This window comes from Myotis myotis, unplaced genomic scaffold (genome assembly GCF_014108235.1).
Source record: "Myotis myotis isolate mMyoMyo1 unplaced genomic scaffold, mMyoMyo1.p scaffold_m19_p_3, whole genome shotgun sequence".
Lineage (NCBI taxonomy): Eukaryota > Metazoa > Chordata > Mammalia > Chiroptera > Vespertilionidae > Myotis > Myotis myotis.
In genome coordinates, this window is record NW_023416335.1 from 22,961,686 (window position 1) to 22,979,032 (window position 17,347).

General features: G+C 43.3%; 1 long non-coding RNA gene across 1 annotated transcript; it reads left to right on the forward strand.

Annotated features, from left to right (window-relative positions):
- Positions 1 to 630: 630 nt before the first annotated feature.
- On the forward strand, positions 631 to 2,785 carry LOC118651563. The gene is made up of 3 exons (XR_004966296.1): positions 631 to 1,083; positions 1,187 to 1,289; positions 2,275 to 2,785. It is a non-coding gene; the product is annotated as an uncharacterized LOC118651563 (long non-coding RNA).
- Positions 2,786 to 17,347: the final 14,562 nt, after the last annotated feature.

Below are 17,347 nucleotides of genomic sequence, written 5' to 3' on the forward strand. Positions count from 1 at the left end.
ATTCAGTTGTCATAAATCTCCTCCCTGGGAACAACTCTCATCTTGTCTTCTGAGAGATGAACAGTGGGCACTGCCCTCAAACAAACACTGTCGCTAAACTGCCATGGCTTCCATTTATTCTCCTAAGGGATTTTCTTCTTTCTCTTCCTTCCTTCCTCCTTTTCTTCTTTCCTTCTTTTATTCCTTCCTCCCTTCCTTTCTTCCTATCAACAATCATTTGTTTTTCTATAAGTACCCTTTTGTGGGAAACTGTTTATTGCCTTCACTATCTGATAAGCTTAGACAGAGAACCCCCGAAGGCTGGGTGCCTTTGAAGCCCTAGCAAAGGTTGGAGCTAGGCGCCATCTCTGTTTGTCCAGACAGTGGTAGCTGAAACTACTCCCCTATTTATTATTATGTAAATCCTTCCTGATGGGCTAGTCTGCCTGTTGCAGGGGGTTGCCTGCCTAAGGGCTATGCTATGGGTGCATCCCAGATCAAAAAAAGCTTGGTGAGGCCTGAGCACTGGTGGAAGTCCTTCCCCTTGAGTTGGACTTGCCTGCCTGGTCCCCCAATATTTCCAATTATCTCTTGTCTTTTCATTTTCATTTGTGTGCGGCTCTGCTTCCAGTTCCTGAACCCTGACCCACGCAGGACGTGGGAAGGAAACACTCAACACCCTTTCTCCCCCTTTCTTCTAAAAATTCATTTTATCTCCCAGAAATGCCTCACTTCTTCCTCCCACCCCCTATTAAGATGGCAATAAGCCCCACATTCTAACCACCTCCTTCAATCACATTATTCTGTGAACTATCATGTACACATCTGTGAATAAAGCTCAATCTTCTCTTTTGCTCTTATATCTTTTGCCAATTTAACTTGCCGTCCCCTATCACAGAACTTAAGAGAGTAGAGAAAGAGAATATTTTTCCCTCTGACAAGGACCCAGGTTTCAAAATCAGGTCATAATTCTGTATAATGTGGTGGCGGTCCTTCCCTTGCCTGATTCTGCAAAGAAGAGGAGGAAAGTTAACATCTGGCCGGTCCCCTTGTCAATTCACTTCATGGTGAGAATGATCCTGTGACACTGTTCTGATCAATCAGGTAAAAGAATAACTTTTCTGGAATTGATTTTTGCTTTTCTAATCAATATTGCAAAGGTGCATAGGCATCTCTCCTGAGTCTCTTTTTCTTTTCTTGAACGCAGATGCAATGTTTGAAGCAGCCAGCAGCCATCTATCATTTAAGAAGGGATGAGCTTGATGACAAAAGGTGGCATTATCTCTGAATGGAAACAGATGGTGATAAAGGTGATTTTACAAAAATGAAACAAAAAATTAAAAACACAGTTTGAGTTTGGGGCCCTGATAGTTATCACTAAACAGGTAAACCAAAGCTATCGACTGCCTTCTTCAGGACCTTCTGTTTGGAGAGATAAATTCACCCTGATTTGTTTCAGCCATACTGTAACTTCAGGCAACTGAAATCTTAACTAATGAAAACAGTTCAGGCAAAAACAGGAACACAGACTAGAATCAGGCAGGATAGGAAAAGTCTGGAGACTTTAAGAGCTCATTATTCTTACTGTTTTCTTCTGTTTCTCCAGAACTTTACTGGAATTTTAACCAACTCAGTATTTTTGCTCCCTTTTAGGAGCCAAATGTAAGAGAAGGGAATTATGTAAGCAAATTGCAGTGGCTGAGTCCTGCCTGTGTCCTCTGACTGTAGCCACTGTCTCATCACAGAAACACATTCATCCTCCTGCCCTGTCCTCTCTTCACCCCCTTCAGAAAAGCCTTTGAAATCCTATAACAGCAGTTGAGTAAGTGAAGTGGGTAATTACACTTCTTCCTTTTTTTTTTAGAGCAACAAGGACCATTTATACCTCTCATCAGACCTTAAGAGTGGCTCTTTTGCTGAAAAGCTGGTGGCCTAGAAAGGAGAGAAATTATATGGAAATGCATGTAAAACATTTCTTGGGAAAGACAATGCAAAGTGTGGGGTAAATGAAAAATGCACCACCCATATAAAAATACATTTTTGCTAGTGTTCCTGCCATGTGAGGAGAGGCTCAGAGGAGGTCTGGCTTCCCACTAGGTACACAGATAGGTGCCCTGGATGACACTGTGTAAGACACGGAAGGTTCCTGAAATGTCAATATAATGAAGCAAACTAAAAAGTAAAAGTATACATAATTTTTCACTCAAATAAAAAAAAAAATACTAAAGCCTTATTTTTTAAGTCACAAATCTCAGATTTTAATAAAACCTTCTTCTCTCCATCATCAAAATCCAGGTCCTCCTGTGGATGACATGGGATCTTTGGGTAACTTTTTATATATTGGTGATTGCCCTCCCAGCGTATGTATACTTTTTTGGAATCTCAAGAGCCCTGGAGCAATGGGAAAAGAAAAGGAGGGAGGAAAGACCTTGGTAGAATTTATGGAGTGCCTACAGTGAACCCGGTACTGTATTCAGAGTTTTATTAAACTGTTGTTAAAAACAAGACAACAGGACAGAATGGAGTCACTTATGCGAGGCCCATGTCACCAGTCTGAGACTTAACTTACAGTTTTTGTTCTACCAAAAATGGAATTTTGAAGCAGCCAACCAGAAATCATCTGATCAACACAAGTGAGGTAATCTGCCTGATAGGCTCCTACCATCCCTGAAAGGAAAGTAACTGTGCAATAACCGACCTACTTTTTACAGAAAACTCATACAACTTAACAAAAGGAAGATAAACAATCCAATCAAAAAATGGGCAAAGGACCTAAATAGACACTTTTCGAAAGAGGACATTCAGAAAGCCCAGAAAACATGCTCAAAGTCACTAATCATCTGAGAGATGCAAATCAAAACGACAATGAGGTACCACCTCACACCTGTCAGAATGTTTATCATCAACAAATCAACAAATGACAAGTGCTGGAGAGGATGTGGAGAAAAGGGAACCCTCCTTCACTGCTGGTGGGAAGGCAGACTGGTGCAGCCACTGTGGAAAACAGTATGGTGTTTCCACAAAAATTTAAAAATGGAACTGTCATTTGACCTAGTAATACCACTTCTAGGAATATATCCCAAGAAAACAGAAACACCAATCAGAAAGGTTATATGCACCCCTATGTTCATAGCAGCACAATTTAGCATAGCTAAGATTTGGAAACAGCCTAAATACCCATCAGTAGATAATTGGATTAGAAAACTATGGTACATCTACACAATGAAATACCATGCTGCTATAAAAAAAGAAGGAATTCTTACCATTTGCAGCAGCATGGATGGAACTGGAGAGCATTATGCTAAGTGAAATAAGCCAGGCAGTAAAGGAACAATACCACATGATCTCACTAATCCTATCTAATAAAAGAGAAATGTGGTAATTGGCATACGACCACTACCCTTCCCATTGGCTAATCAGCGGGATATGCAAATTAACTGCCAGCCAAGATGGCGGCCAGCAGCCAGGCAGCTTGAAGCGAACATGAGGCTTGCTTGCTTCAGTGACAGAGGACTCCAACGTTCCCCGTCAGCCTTGCCGGCCTCTGAGCTTGCAGGTTAAGAAACATTGTAACAAATATAGAAGCTAAACAAAACCCCAGAAACCTGCTTTCAGCGAGTCCAGGATCTCAGAGCTGGAGTTGATACAGAGTTTCGATTATAGAACCAAAACAAACCAGATACCTTCTTTCAGCAGCAGAGGCCTCAGAGCTGGAGATAGAGCTAAAGCTGGCCCAGAATTTAAAAAAAGAAAAAAAAGGAGCAGTTGGGAGCTTTAGCCCTCAGCCCCTCACCCAGACTGGCAAGGCAACCCAGTGGGGACCCCCACCCTGAAGGGTGTGTGACCAGCTACAAACAACCATCATCCCCTCACCCAGGCTGGCCAGGCACCCCAGTGGGGACCCCCACCCTTCAGGGTGTGTGACCAGCTGCAAACAGCCATCATCCCCTCACCCAGACTGGCCAGGCACCCCAGTGGGGACCCCCATGCTTAAGGGTGTGTGACCAGCTGCAAACAGCCATCATCCCCACACCCAGGCTGGCCAGGCACTCAGTGGGGACCCCTACCTGGATCCAGGACGCCCTTAAGGGCAAACCTGCTGGCCCCCACACATGCACCAGGCCTCTATCCTATATAGTAAAAGGGTAATATGCCGCCCAGCACTGGGATCAGCGGAGCCACGAGGCCTCCCCGCACCGGGATCAGCGTGACAGGGGGCAGCACCCAAACCCCCTGATCGCCCTGCGGCTCTGTGTGTGACAGGGGGTGGGGCCACAACCTCCCTATCGGCCCTGCTCTGTTCGTGATAGGGTGCGGTGCCCTAACCACCCCGCCCTCCACGGGCCCTGCTCTGTGTGTGATGGGGTAGAGCCATAACCTCCCCATCGGTCCTGCCCTGAGTGTGAGAGTGGCGGCGCCCCAACCCCTTGATCGGCCCTGCTCTGTGGGTGATAGAAGGCAGCGCCCCAAACCCCTGATTGGCCCTGCCCTGAGTGTGACAGGGGGCGGCGCCCCAACTCCCCAATCGGCCCTGCTCTGAGCCCAAGCAGGGGCTGCACCTAGGGATTGGGCCTGCCCTCTGCCACCCGGGAGCAGGCCTAAGCCAGCAGGTCGTTATCTCCCGAGGGGTCCCAGACTATGAGAGGGCACAGGCTGGGCTGAGGGACCTCCCGTCTCCCCCGAGTGCACAAATTTTTGTGCACCGGGCCTCTAGTCTACACTAATAAAAGAGAAACATGGTAATTGGCATACAACCGCTACCCTTTTCATTGGCTAATCAGCGAGATATGCAAATTAACTGTCAGCCAAGATGGCAGCCGGCAGCCAGGCAGCTTGAAACTAACATGAGGTTTGCTTGCTTCAGTGACGGAGGACTCCAATGTTCCCCACCTGTTGCTTCAGGCCTCTGAGCGGGCAGTTAAAGAAACATTGTAACAAACACCACAGGACTTCAGCCACCAGATTCACAACATTGTAAGCAAAGGCCAGAAACCTACTCTCAGGCACGGAGGCCTAAGAGCTGGAGCCAAGCCTCAAGGTAAAGCTGGCCCAGAATAAAAAAAAAAAAAAAAGAAAAAAAGGAGCGGTTGGGAACTTCAGTCACTCCCAGCCTGAAAACAGCCCTCAGCCCCTCACCCAGACTGGCCAGGCACCCCAGTGGGGACCCCCACCCTGATCCAGGACACCCTTCAGGGCAATCCAGCCGGCCCCACCCATGCACCAGGCCTCTACCCTATATAGTAAAAGGGTAATATGCCTCCCGGCACCAGGATCAGCGTGACAGGGGGCAGCGCCCAAACCCCCTGATCGCCCCGTGGCTCTGTGTGTGACAGGGGGCGGGGCCCCAACCCCCTGAGCAGCCCTGCTCTGTGCCTGATAGGGGGGAGCTCCCCAACCCACCCCCCCCATGGGCCCTGCTCTGTGTGTGATGGGGTAGAGCCATAACCTCCCCATCGGCCCTGCCCTGAGTGTGAGAGTGGCGGCGCCCCAACCCCCTGATGGGCCCTGCTCTGTGTGTGACGGGGGTAGTGCCCCAACCCCCTGATTGCCCCTGCTCTGTGTGTGACGGGGGCAGTGCCCCAACCCCCTGATTGGCCCTGCTCTGTGCGTGACAGGGGGTGGTGCCGCAACCTCCCCATCCACCCTGCCTTGAGTGTGACAGGGGGTGGTGCACCAACCCCCCAATTGGCCCTACCCTGAGTGTGACTGAGGGTGGCATCACAACCTCCCAATCTGCCCTGCTCTGTGCATGAAGGGGCAGCGCCCCAACTACCGAATCGGCCCTGCTCTGAGCCTGACCAGGGGCTGCACCTAGGGATTGGGCCTGCCCTCTGCCACCTGGGAGCAGGCCTAAGCCAGCAGGTCGTTATCTCCCGAGGGGTCCCAGACTTCGAGAGGGCACCGGCCAGGCTGAGGGACTCCCCTCCCCCCCGAGTGCACAGATTTTTGTGCACCGGGCCTCTAGTTTATTGATAATAAAGAACATTATAACCTGATGAACAAAAAGATAGATACAGAGGCAGAGAAGCATCGAACAGACTGTCAAACTACAGTGGGAAGGCTGGGGAGTGATGGGGGGGGCGGTGTAAGAGATCAACTGAAGGACTTGTATACATGCATATAAGCATAACCAATGGACACAAGACACTGGGGGCGGGGGGGGGGGGGTAAAGGCATGTGGTAGGGGGTAGGGGAGGCCGGGGGAAGGTCATTGGGGAAAAAAAAGGAGACATATGTACTACTATTTGTAATACTTTAAACAATAAAATTTAAAAAATAAATAACCAACCTACTTTCCTGCCCTGTGTGACTTTCTTGTTCTAGTTCCTTTATACCTATCAAAGTTTTTCATTCTGTAAAGCTCATTGGAGCTCCTTTTAATCCACTAAATTGGATGCTGCCTGATTCACATAGATTTTTGCCTAACTAAAAAGTAAAAAATTTAATATGCATCAGTTTATCTTTTAACCTTATATACTGGGAGTGGTGCCAAACAGAAAAATGTGTGGGGTGGTATATTGAGTGGGTAATGTGGGATGGGCAGGATGTGAGGCAGGGGCTCTGGGGTGGGGCATCTGCACTGGGAGGAAATGGGATGGAGGAATTCGATGGAGCACATGGGGTAGAGGATGTAAGGCCAGGTAGGGTGGCAGAGGACATGGTTATCTGGCACCACTGGGATGAGTAGGCAAGATTGCAGTTCTCTGAGAAAAGAGCCATTGATTGAATAGCAAGGAGCTTAAGAGAGAAAAAAATGTGAAGGATGAGAAAGTATCAAAAACATAGGCAAATGTTGCCACTTCCTATTTTATATTTTACCTGGGAGCAAGGCTTTATGAATTCTATGACTGGAATCCAAACTGCTCTCTTCAGACACCTCCAACATCTTTAAGAGAAACAAACAAACAAACAAAACATTAACATACCTGGGAACTCATCCCATCCACTTGGCAGCAACTAACCCAACTGCAGTCCCAAAGGGCAATGCGGCTGAAGACACTATCGCTGCAGAAACTAATCACTGTGTAACAGTTTCTGCTCAAGCAGAAACAGTGATCATGAGCAGGATCAGTCAAAAGGATTGAAAAATATCTTTACTTGAATTTTACTCTGTATTGACTTCAAACATTCCCTTTTCCCCCCTCCCCCTTTCCCCCCCAATAAAGAAGCTTTACAGAAGTAGTTCCACTATCACTTCCAGGAAACTAAAATTACTAGTACACTAGGCAAATGGCTTCAGAAGAAAAATAAGAGCACAAAGGGTCTGAATGGCAAACTGAAGCATCTTCCATTCTGCCTAATAAAACTTTCAATATAAAGCCATAGAAATGCAAATATAAGGACACAAAGGGTTATAGGTCACAGCTGGGTTAACTAACCTTGGTGACTCAGAGGGATTCATAAAACCTATTGTTACCTCTTTGAAGCTTGAAGCCTTATGTTTGTACCACAGTGACTGTCCTTTGAAATGGATTAACATGGGGAAGGACAAGTTGTACTAGAATGTGTTTCTTGAGTATTACAAGTATTATCAGGGAGATTTTTACTCACTTTCCTTCTGTCGGGAGGAAAAATAATTTCCTTCTACCTTTCTGAGTTCTTGACTGGGGACCTTATAATAAAAGAGAAATTAATAAGAGAAAAACAAACAAGTTTAGGCCCATGGGTTGTTTGATTTCAAATCCACCTTGTTTATGACTAAACATTAATTTTATAAGTACAGTTGTTTTGATATAAGAGTGAAGTTGTTGTGTCACAATGTTGTCACGGACATCTGTGGTTACAATAAAAACTCAGTAGCTCATCTGGGAGGGGCACACCTGGAGGCTTACTGATAAGAACATGTGGAGAAGCAACTATGCTTAGGGGGCACTTTGACTATAAATACTGAGAGTTTGTGAGGATTATCCAAAAGAGTTTCCTCTGGGCAAGGCAACTCTGCTGATCTAAATAGCTTTCCAAAGACCTTGGGGCACTAACTTTTACCTGGTTAAAGCAACTCTTTACCTACCAGCAGTGGTGAAAAACATGCATTGGCCCCAGGAAGACTATCTTGGCCATGAATGCCAGTGCCTTGGTTCACTAGCAACGTGCTCTAGCAAGAAGGAACTTGAATTTCATGCTGACAGCTAGACCTCAGCTCTTGGTTGACTCAGTGGACTCTCTCAAGAGCCAATTCATAGAAAGGTATGTCCCAAACTAAATTTAGATCTTAGGTTTTGCATCTACCCCTTGCCTAGAACATTAGTAAAATTAATTTATCATCAGTTTGGAGTATGTTATTTCTTTATTGGCTTATTAAGAGACATCATCCTATATGTGACTGACTTTTAAATTGTTATCATTCCCGCAGTGAATCTGTTAAATAAATTACTGGCAAAGATAATTGTGCTGCGCTAGTACAGCCAAGAGTTTGGTGTTCCTGAGGAGGGGAAATGAAGGATTAAAGAAAAGACAGATAAGAGAAAAATCTGGGGCTTGGAGGATCTCCCATGCCTGGATGAGGACACAGAAAGACCCAGCCTGCAAGCCAAGGCTTTATTTTATAGTAAGATAAAAACAAGGGTAGTGGCCAACATGTTTACAATGTTCTTGTGAGTTTCACCTTGTTTTGGCAGCTCTTGCTGCACCTCCCACAGCCCATTAGCTACCTAGGATGGAACTAGGGAGGGCTATAAGGTTAAGCTTAATTATGTTAAGAGTGCTCTGCCCTCCAAGCTGGGACTTATTTGTGGCCCTGCCACAGGTCAATCTGAGTCTTGACCCTATAGCCGCTCCCTACGTCTCCCCCATTTTTTGTTTTTAAGCTACTATAATAAAACAAGAACAAAATAATGCTAATGCAACACAGCAATAAGAGAGAAACCAAACTACAGACATGTTAACACTTTCAGCTACAAAATGAAAGTTTCAGCTACAAAAGGAAAGCTATCTACTCAGAGTCCTCAGATTTGGCCACTCAAGACTTTACAGAAAACTGGCAGCTCACCAAAGCTAGTCAGCACCTTGGTCCTTTGCATAACCTTCATTTTCTTTTTCTGCATCGCTATCATTGGGGCAACTCTCAGTCTTTTGAATGAAGGGACAAGGAGATTCTCTGGGTCCCCTGTACCTCCTCCAGTCTCCGGTGCTGCTTCTTCCTCTCCTTGATGAGGAGGACCCACAGCTGCTGCAGGTCTGTGAGCTTCTGTGGGATGGTCTCTGCATTCAGGCTACTGCTGTCGGTGATGATGCTCAGGCTCCTCTCGAAGATGTTGTCGATGTGAAGATGTTGTCAATGTGAGGCTGGTGCTGTCAGATTTCCTTCTGGAAGGTCTAATTTTTCTTTATAGTCCTCAGATTTGGACAGTCTTAATTTCCCATGTTTTATGCCTGGCTATTACTAAACTGCGCTCCTTACCTCCCTTTTTGCTTTCTGCACATACTTCACTGGAGCGTCCTTTCATCTTGCGATTGTAGTAGCCCTGTACCCAGGCCCCACGATGGGTGCCACATGTGCCTCGCCAGCACAGCCAAGAGTTCGGTGAGCCTGAGGAGGGGCGGTGAAGGATTAAAGAAAAGACAGACAAGAGAATACAGCTGGAGCTTTGTGGATCTCCCATGCCTGGATGAGCTGCAAGCCGAGGCTTTATTTTATAGTGAGATCAAAACAAGGATAGCGGTCAACATATTTACAATGTTCTTGTGAGTTTCACCTTGTTTTGGCAGCACTTGCTGCACATCCCACAGCCCATTAGCTACCTAGGAAGGAGCAAGGGAGGACTATAAGGTTAAGCTTAATTATGTTAAGAGTGCTCTGCCCTCCAAGCTGGGACTTGTTTGTGGCTCTGCCACAGGTCAACCTGAGGCTTGACCCTATAGCTGCTCCCTACAGATAATCTGTCTCTGAGCATAATTTGTCTACCTGAACCAAACAACATGTATACCCCCTGTACACATGAAAGGTAATGAGGGAAAATTAGTAACTCTCTTAGGTGACCTAAGACACCACCTTAAATACCATCTTTCGATAAAGGCAAAAGTAAGAAAAGTATGGCTGGGGTGAGGAATGAGGAGTGGTGGGGGGAGGGACACTCATGGGAGGTCACCAAGAAAAGCATGGTAAACAATGACAAACTTAATTACATAGATTTAAGTCAGTGTATTTTCCCTGGATAAGATTCTCTAATGATACAATCATCCTCTTACTGATGAAGAGAGGTCCTTACAAATGAGATTTCTTTTGTATATGTAAATTTCACTCACAAAAGAGTAACTTCTACTATTGTTTTCAGAGCTTTTCTTATATCTGCTCTTTCTCAACTTAATCAACTCAAAATAGTAGTAATCCTTATGCCAAAGAGGTAGATGCTAGAGTGACATATGCTGTTCCCCTTCACTTCTAAGATAAAACACGAAATTATGTTTTAGGGTTATAGAAGAAAAACTAATTATGAAGCCTGAGATCTTTGTATTATTGTTTCTTGCAGGGGAAGGGGGGTGGATTTTTTTTTCAAAGTAAAGTATCTTCTTACTTCCATGAATCTAAACAACAGAAGAAGGAAAAAAAAGAGCCTTGGATATTTTCCAACATTTTTTTTTAGCTGCTGTCTGATTCTTCTTGAGGTTTGTATTCTGTCCATGTTATACGTTATACATTGAAAAGAATCATGTAGAACAAATGTAATGATGTAAAATATAAAAATGATTTACAGAGAAGAAGTACTTTTATAGGAAACCATTCTCTGAGGAGTTTTCCTGAAAGTCTCTAGGAATTTATGAAATGATTTTACTGATGAAGCTTATTTTCAGCTATACCCCATGGCAGTCTCCTTGCAAAAGAAATGGGAATTCTGTTTATGCTACAGAAATTGAAGTTCTGCACAGCAGTCAATAGAAAATAATGGATATCAATTACACAGCTGGAACTGCTGACTTGATCAAATTTTATAATTCTCTTCTCTGGGGGTCTTTTTAATAAATCCAAGGAGAGTAGTGTCATGAATTTTATGGGTCTGTTCTTGTGTTTTATTCTATTCACAGACACCAGTAACTAAAAGCAGCTTAACTGAGAGAGCTAGGGCTATGCCCTCCATCTTACCCCGGATCCTCCATTTTTGGGCAGCAGCCTTAGCCATGTGCTCGGCAAGGAGCTTCTTCCCGGAAGCCCAAGCCTCTGCTAGCCACACCTAGGATTTCTTTAAACTAACCAATGACAACCAAGGGAAGTGCACACCATAGATATGACCACATCCTGTGTAACAAGACACCAACTTGGGCCTGGCCAATAGGCAGGGCCCACAGTCCTCTCTCCTCCCCTTACTCCAACCCCCCTATAAAACCCCTCTCCCCACAGAGCTCACTCTCTGCCCCAGCTGCTGTGTTTGCGAGTGTGGGGGGAGTTCGAGCTAGTCTGAATAAAGACTCTATCTGCTTTTGCATGGAACTCGGCTGGCTCCCTGGTGGTCTTTTGGGGATCCTGAAACCTGGGCTTAACATTAACCACCTTCCAGTAACTCACATTCCTAAATACTTAAAAATTAAAGAAAAACAGTCAGATAATATTAACTCTTTATTAGATTTGGATGGAGTTACCTTTGTTTCTAGAACTTAAAGGGCACTCTGATTACATTTTAAATAAAAATTTTTAAAGTTTGTATTGTTAATGAAAGGAGTTTTTAGGGGTGAAATAGGCAGGTTTAGGAAATCTTAGGAATTAAGGTGTCCATGAAAGAAGCACAGGGCTACAGAGCTGCAGAAGGTACATTTCCATAGAATAAGGGAGCTGGGAGCTACAGAAAATATACATTTACAGAATAAAGAGAAGGAAGTCCCTCATTCAGAGAGGGAAGAGAAAAGCCCAAAGGGAATAAGAAAAAAATAAGGGAGAAGAAGAGGAGAATCTCATGTACCTCATGTGAAGTTTGAGCACTGGAGTTGCTATAGTGACCAAATCAGAGGTGATAGTAACCAATCAGAGGGGATGTCAAGGCATAAAGAACTGCAGCCTTTATAAACTGTGGGGAAAAGGGACTTAGTGAGACTCTTTCCCCCTCCCCACGTGGTAGTCTGTGCTTGTTTCTCAGTAAATTTTCACCTTTTACTATACCACCTTTCATCCGTGGTCTCATTCTTCGACTCCACCTGGACAAGAACCCGGGGATCATCCTGCCCAGAGGAACATCGCATGTTCCAGTTCAATTTTTCCATTTCATTAATTTCTCTACTCAGAATGAAATTAGCTAGACATATTGGTTTGGACAAGGCACAGAGGTCTTTTGCTTCCTCCCTGATTTGTCTTCTCCCTGACCTCCCCTTACATGGGACAAGAACTGACTACTAATCTAATTTCATCTAATTTCCTATTTGTAAATTGAATACAATAAAAGCATCTACAAGAGTCCTCCTCTTACCTATGGGGAGTATGTTTCAAGACCCCCAGTGGACATGAAACCCAGTGGACATGAGCCCTATATATACTATGTTTTTCTTATGCTAGAATGAAGTTTAATTTGTCATGTAGGCACAGTAATAGATTAATAACAACTAATAATAAAATATAATAATTATAGTAATATACTCTAATACAAATTATGTGAATGTGATCTCTCTCGATCAATCTTATTGTACTATACTCACCCTTCTTCTTGTGGTGATGAGAGATGATAAAGTGCCTATGTGATGAGACGAAGTGAGGTGAATGAGACATTATTAAGTAAAATGAGGATTACTTGAACACAGGCACTACTATATACAGTCGATTAGATAGCTGAGATGGCAAAGTGGCTAAAGGGCTGGAAACCTATCTAGTGTAGATACACTGGATAAAGGGGTGATTAAAATCCCACTTCAGAATGAAGTGGGATAGAGCAAGGTTTCATCATGCTACTCAGAACAACATGCAATTTGCAACTTATGAATTGTTTATTTTTGTAATTTTCCATTTAATATTTCAGGACTGCAGGTAACAATAACCATGGGAAACAAAACCATGTATAAGGAGGGGATCTTCTGTACTTAACAGATAAGGTTGCTGTAAGAATCAAAATTGAGATAATACATGGAGAGGATTTAGAGCAGTGCCCCACTTGTAGTAAGTTCTTTAAAATGTTGGCAATGAGTCAGTGATCCATGCCCTTCTTATTCTGTCACCATTTCTGATCAACTTAGAGAGCTAACTCAGTAAAAACAGTAATAATCGAAGTGGACATTTCTTTGTCCTTCCAAGAAAAGGTCACTGTGAAATCCTGAGAACAGGACACCTTGATATTCTCTCCTATCTCTTTTTATTGAATTTCCAGATTTCTCCTGGAGTTTTCTCTAGCTTTACATATATGAGAATCACCAGGGGGAAGGGTTGCTAAATGCAGATAACAAATTCTTTTCCCATTCTTAAGAGATCATTATTTGTAGACTTGGGTGGACCCAGGAGCTTGTGTTATAGACAGCCTTGTCCACCTCCAATTCTCATAAAGGTGGTCCACAGAGCACCCAGGAGAAGCACTGCTTCAGCATTTAGCTTAGGGCCTGGCAACAGACCCACTGGGCTTATTGAACTGTTACTAAATTTGATTTTCTTGGGACTGAGCTACCAAGCCAGGGCCATTTTCTCAGTGCATGGAAGTGTTGAGAACTCTCTGTACTTTTAAAGCTTTTTTTAAAAAGCGATTTTGAGAAAACCTTTACCTTATGTGTGGGCAGTTCCTAGTTCTGCCTAACTTTTCTGGAAGATTCCCAGTGGAATACTTAAGCTATCACTTCAGAATCCATGTGTCTTCTTCCAGAGTGCTCAGGAGGAGTCAGCAACTTTGCAGGATCTTCCAACCAGAGCTTCGCCACCTGCTGGATTTGGGCACCGGCATGACTCAGTCCTACAGAAACCACCTGGATGCTCTAAGTTGGTGCTTCACTCCCACTGCAGGTGCAGACGTGGTTGCCAAGTGTGTAGACATATTTTTATGTGAGAACTATAAAAATGACTCCGAAAATATTCCTTCCACATGCTCTCCTTTATCCCTGCCTCACTTAAAGAAGGTTTTCACCTCTTTCTATGGCAACAAGTAAAGGAAAAGGAAAAATATGCTATGTCTCTTGAGTTTTCAGTCTCTATAGACCTGGGGGAAATTATATATATATATACCTCCCATGTTCAAAGGCTGTTAAATCACATTGTTTACCCATATCTTCAGAAAAAAATCACTTCTACTGTCATGGTAAACAACCTGCTTCCCTATTTATAATGGTCTGGCCCTCTAGCAACTTCAGCGTGAAATTATAGCTAATTTTCCTCCAAATGTCAGGTGGTCATAATAATCTGGACACTCAGTGTATATTCTTTATCATTGGCTCTATTGGTCATTGAGACCATCTGCTATGTCTTGAGTTTCTGGTGGAACCTCTATACATATTTTTCATCATAGAGATAAACTGCCTTCTCTTCTCATTCAACAAAAAAGTCAAGTTGATTGAACATGTTGGTTAGAAATATGCCACCTGCTCATAAAATATAAAACAGGGCATACATACTCCTCTCCATATGCCTTCAACTTCCGTAAGCATCAAAGATACAGTACTGCCCGGTGGTATGGCTCAGAGGTTGAGTGTCGACCTATGAACTAGGAGATCATGGTTCCATTCCCAGTCAGGGCACATGCCGGGGTTGTGGGCTCAATCCCCAGTGTGGGGTGTGCAGGAGGTAGCTGATCAATAATTATCTCTTATCATTGATAGTTCTATCTCTCCCTCTCCATTCTTTCTGAAATCAATAAAAACATATAAAAATTTGTTTAAAGATACAGTATTTAGACACTTACACTACAGGAGAACAACAAAAAGTGTATTTAAACTGCAGGGAGAAAAGAAAGAGAAATACCTGCCATGATCTTCACTATGTCTTATTTTTTGTGTTTTTATTTATTTGTATCATCATACATGTTTCTAAATATAGGACCACTGAGTCTCCTATGTGGCATCTCCCCCATGGCAAATCTAATTAAATTGCCATTAAAGTCTGTGCTCACTTTATTAAGCCAAGGTGACCGCAACAGATACTAAACACTAGCAATATCTTTCTCTGTGTACTGACAGCCTTTAGGGAGGAACCTGCAATGGTAATCTTAATAGAAATAGATTTTAACAACTATTATTTTCTTCTTTTCACTTTTTACAATCAGTATTTGGTGATTTTGAAAATATCACCACTTTGAAAAAAATAATATATTTAGAAAATTTTCTTGGGTATAATAGAGTTTTGGGGGCAGTTGAAGTCAACATTTGCATACTTCTCTGGTTTTGGGTCAATTGCCCAGACTGTATTTCATAGCTATCCCCACCTTTCCAGCTTATAAGCCTGGCTCTAATAGCAAGCACCATTGCTGACTTCTGAATATGGCAAGTATGTTTTAGCCCTTACCTTTTTGCTCATGCTTTCATGTCTAACTTTTTAAAAGAAGAATCTTAATGTCACTCATCTTCAAGACTCAGTTTGAAAGGAAGCTCATCTTGGACCTCAGCAGCCCAAGATGATTTCTCCTTCACCTTGACTTGATTGACAGCCTAAGTGACCCACATCACAGATCATCTTGCATTTTTATTCATCACCTGTTTATCAAAAGCATTTTCTGGGCCACCAACCTGAGGAAGAAGGATGGATTCAGTAATTCTGGGCGGATACCTTCTTCACAGCAAGGGCTTGCTTTCAGCTCCTCAGTTACCAGGATGGGGACTGGATGATTTTAACTCTCACAGAAGTCAAACAGGGTGGGCTGGGGTTTCATCAACAGGGCCCCTGTAGCTGGTCATTCTTTGTAAATTTTTGTTATTGTTTAACCTCCACTGTTACCTCTCTATTACTGTTATATTAAAGCCCAACCTATATTTGCTCCTCTGGGTAAGCAGGCTCCCTTTTTCTTTGTCTTCTTACTGGACAGCTAGCACATGTGGGCGCGCGCACACACACACACACACACACACACACACACACACACACACACACTGGGCAGCAGGCCATTCTTATAGTCCCAGCTCTGTCACAGCTCCTGGCCATACTGGTAGTTTCACATCTTTGGGTAGGCAGGGCACACCAGGTCCATGGCCCACCTGGGGCCTTTTCTAGGTTGGTTTGCAACTCGGATTCTCTCTGAGCATCACTGCTCTTCCTTGCCCTGGCTTCTGAGGCACGCCTGGGGTCCAGTCCTACTCCTCTCCTGGAATACCCTGGTGCCTACTATGCTAGACTGAGCGGTGTGAGTTTCTTCCACTCCCATCTTTCCTTCTCTTTTGGGGGCAGTTTCTTTTCTAAGGTATCCCCCTTCACTGCCAGATTTCCTCCCTCCTGGGTTTGTAGATCCACCCCTGTTTCTGTGGCCCAGAGTTGGACACCCACCTTTTAGCTGGAAGGGGTGTGTGGACAAACTTATTTCTGTGTAAGTCCCTGTGTGTGGCAGACTCAATAAATATAAGTTGAGGTCAATCATTTCAAAGCCCTTTCAAAATCCTTACAGCAATTAGTTACTATTTACCCAACTCTATTAAGCTGCCAGGTTCTTTACTTAAATTATCTCATTAAATACAGCATTACCATGGGGCAGATATTATTTTTTTTTCTATTCTATATGTGAGAAAACAGACTCAGAGAAATTAATTAACTTGGCTGGGCCACTTATTTAATAAGAATAAAAGAAGATACTCAAACTCAAGTCTAATAGCTCTGAAGTATGTTTTCCATTTCTGTTCTGATAGACTTATAAGTGCATGATTCCCCGTTTACAAATCATTTAGCAGCTGCAATTGTTCTCAAAATGTTTAAGTCCACTGGATGGAGAGTCAATGTTGAACAGAGGGTACCCAATTACCTGTATACTTTGACTAATAATGTTAAAATCTACAAAAAAGAAGTGTTTTATTGTTGATTAGCACATTTAATTATTTGAGAATTACCTATGTATTTTGGAAAACAAGCATTACTGAGATAGTTCCTCCCAAGTCCCAGAGTTGTGTTTTTATCATGGATCTGGCTTTTGACAGAAATTCATAGTGTACATGATCCCTCTAATAGTTTAATTTGACATATATCTCTCCTAACTAGGTAATTTGTCTCCTAAATAGGTAACTAATGACAGCAAAATGCTAATAATCAAATGGCAATTAAGTGCTTCATATTTTTAAACCAAACTCCCTGAAGAAGTATGACTATATAATTACAGTCTAGGAAACCAGCATCATCTACATCCATGTCAGGGAGACCTTCCTTCTCAGCAGCGACATGTTTGCCTTCTTTCTTTCTCTATTTGATTTCACAAGTTTCATAAATCATTGAGCAGCTGCAATTGTTGTCAAAATGTTTTGGTTTCAAATGCAAATATTTATAACTATTGTTTTATTTTCCCAA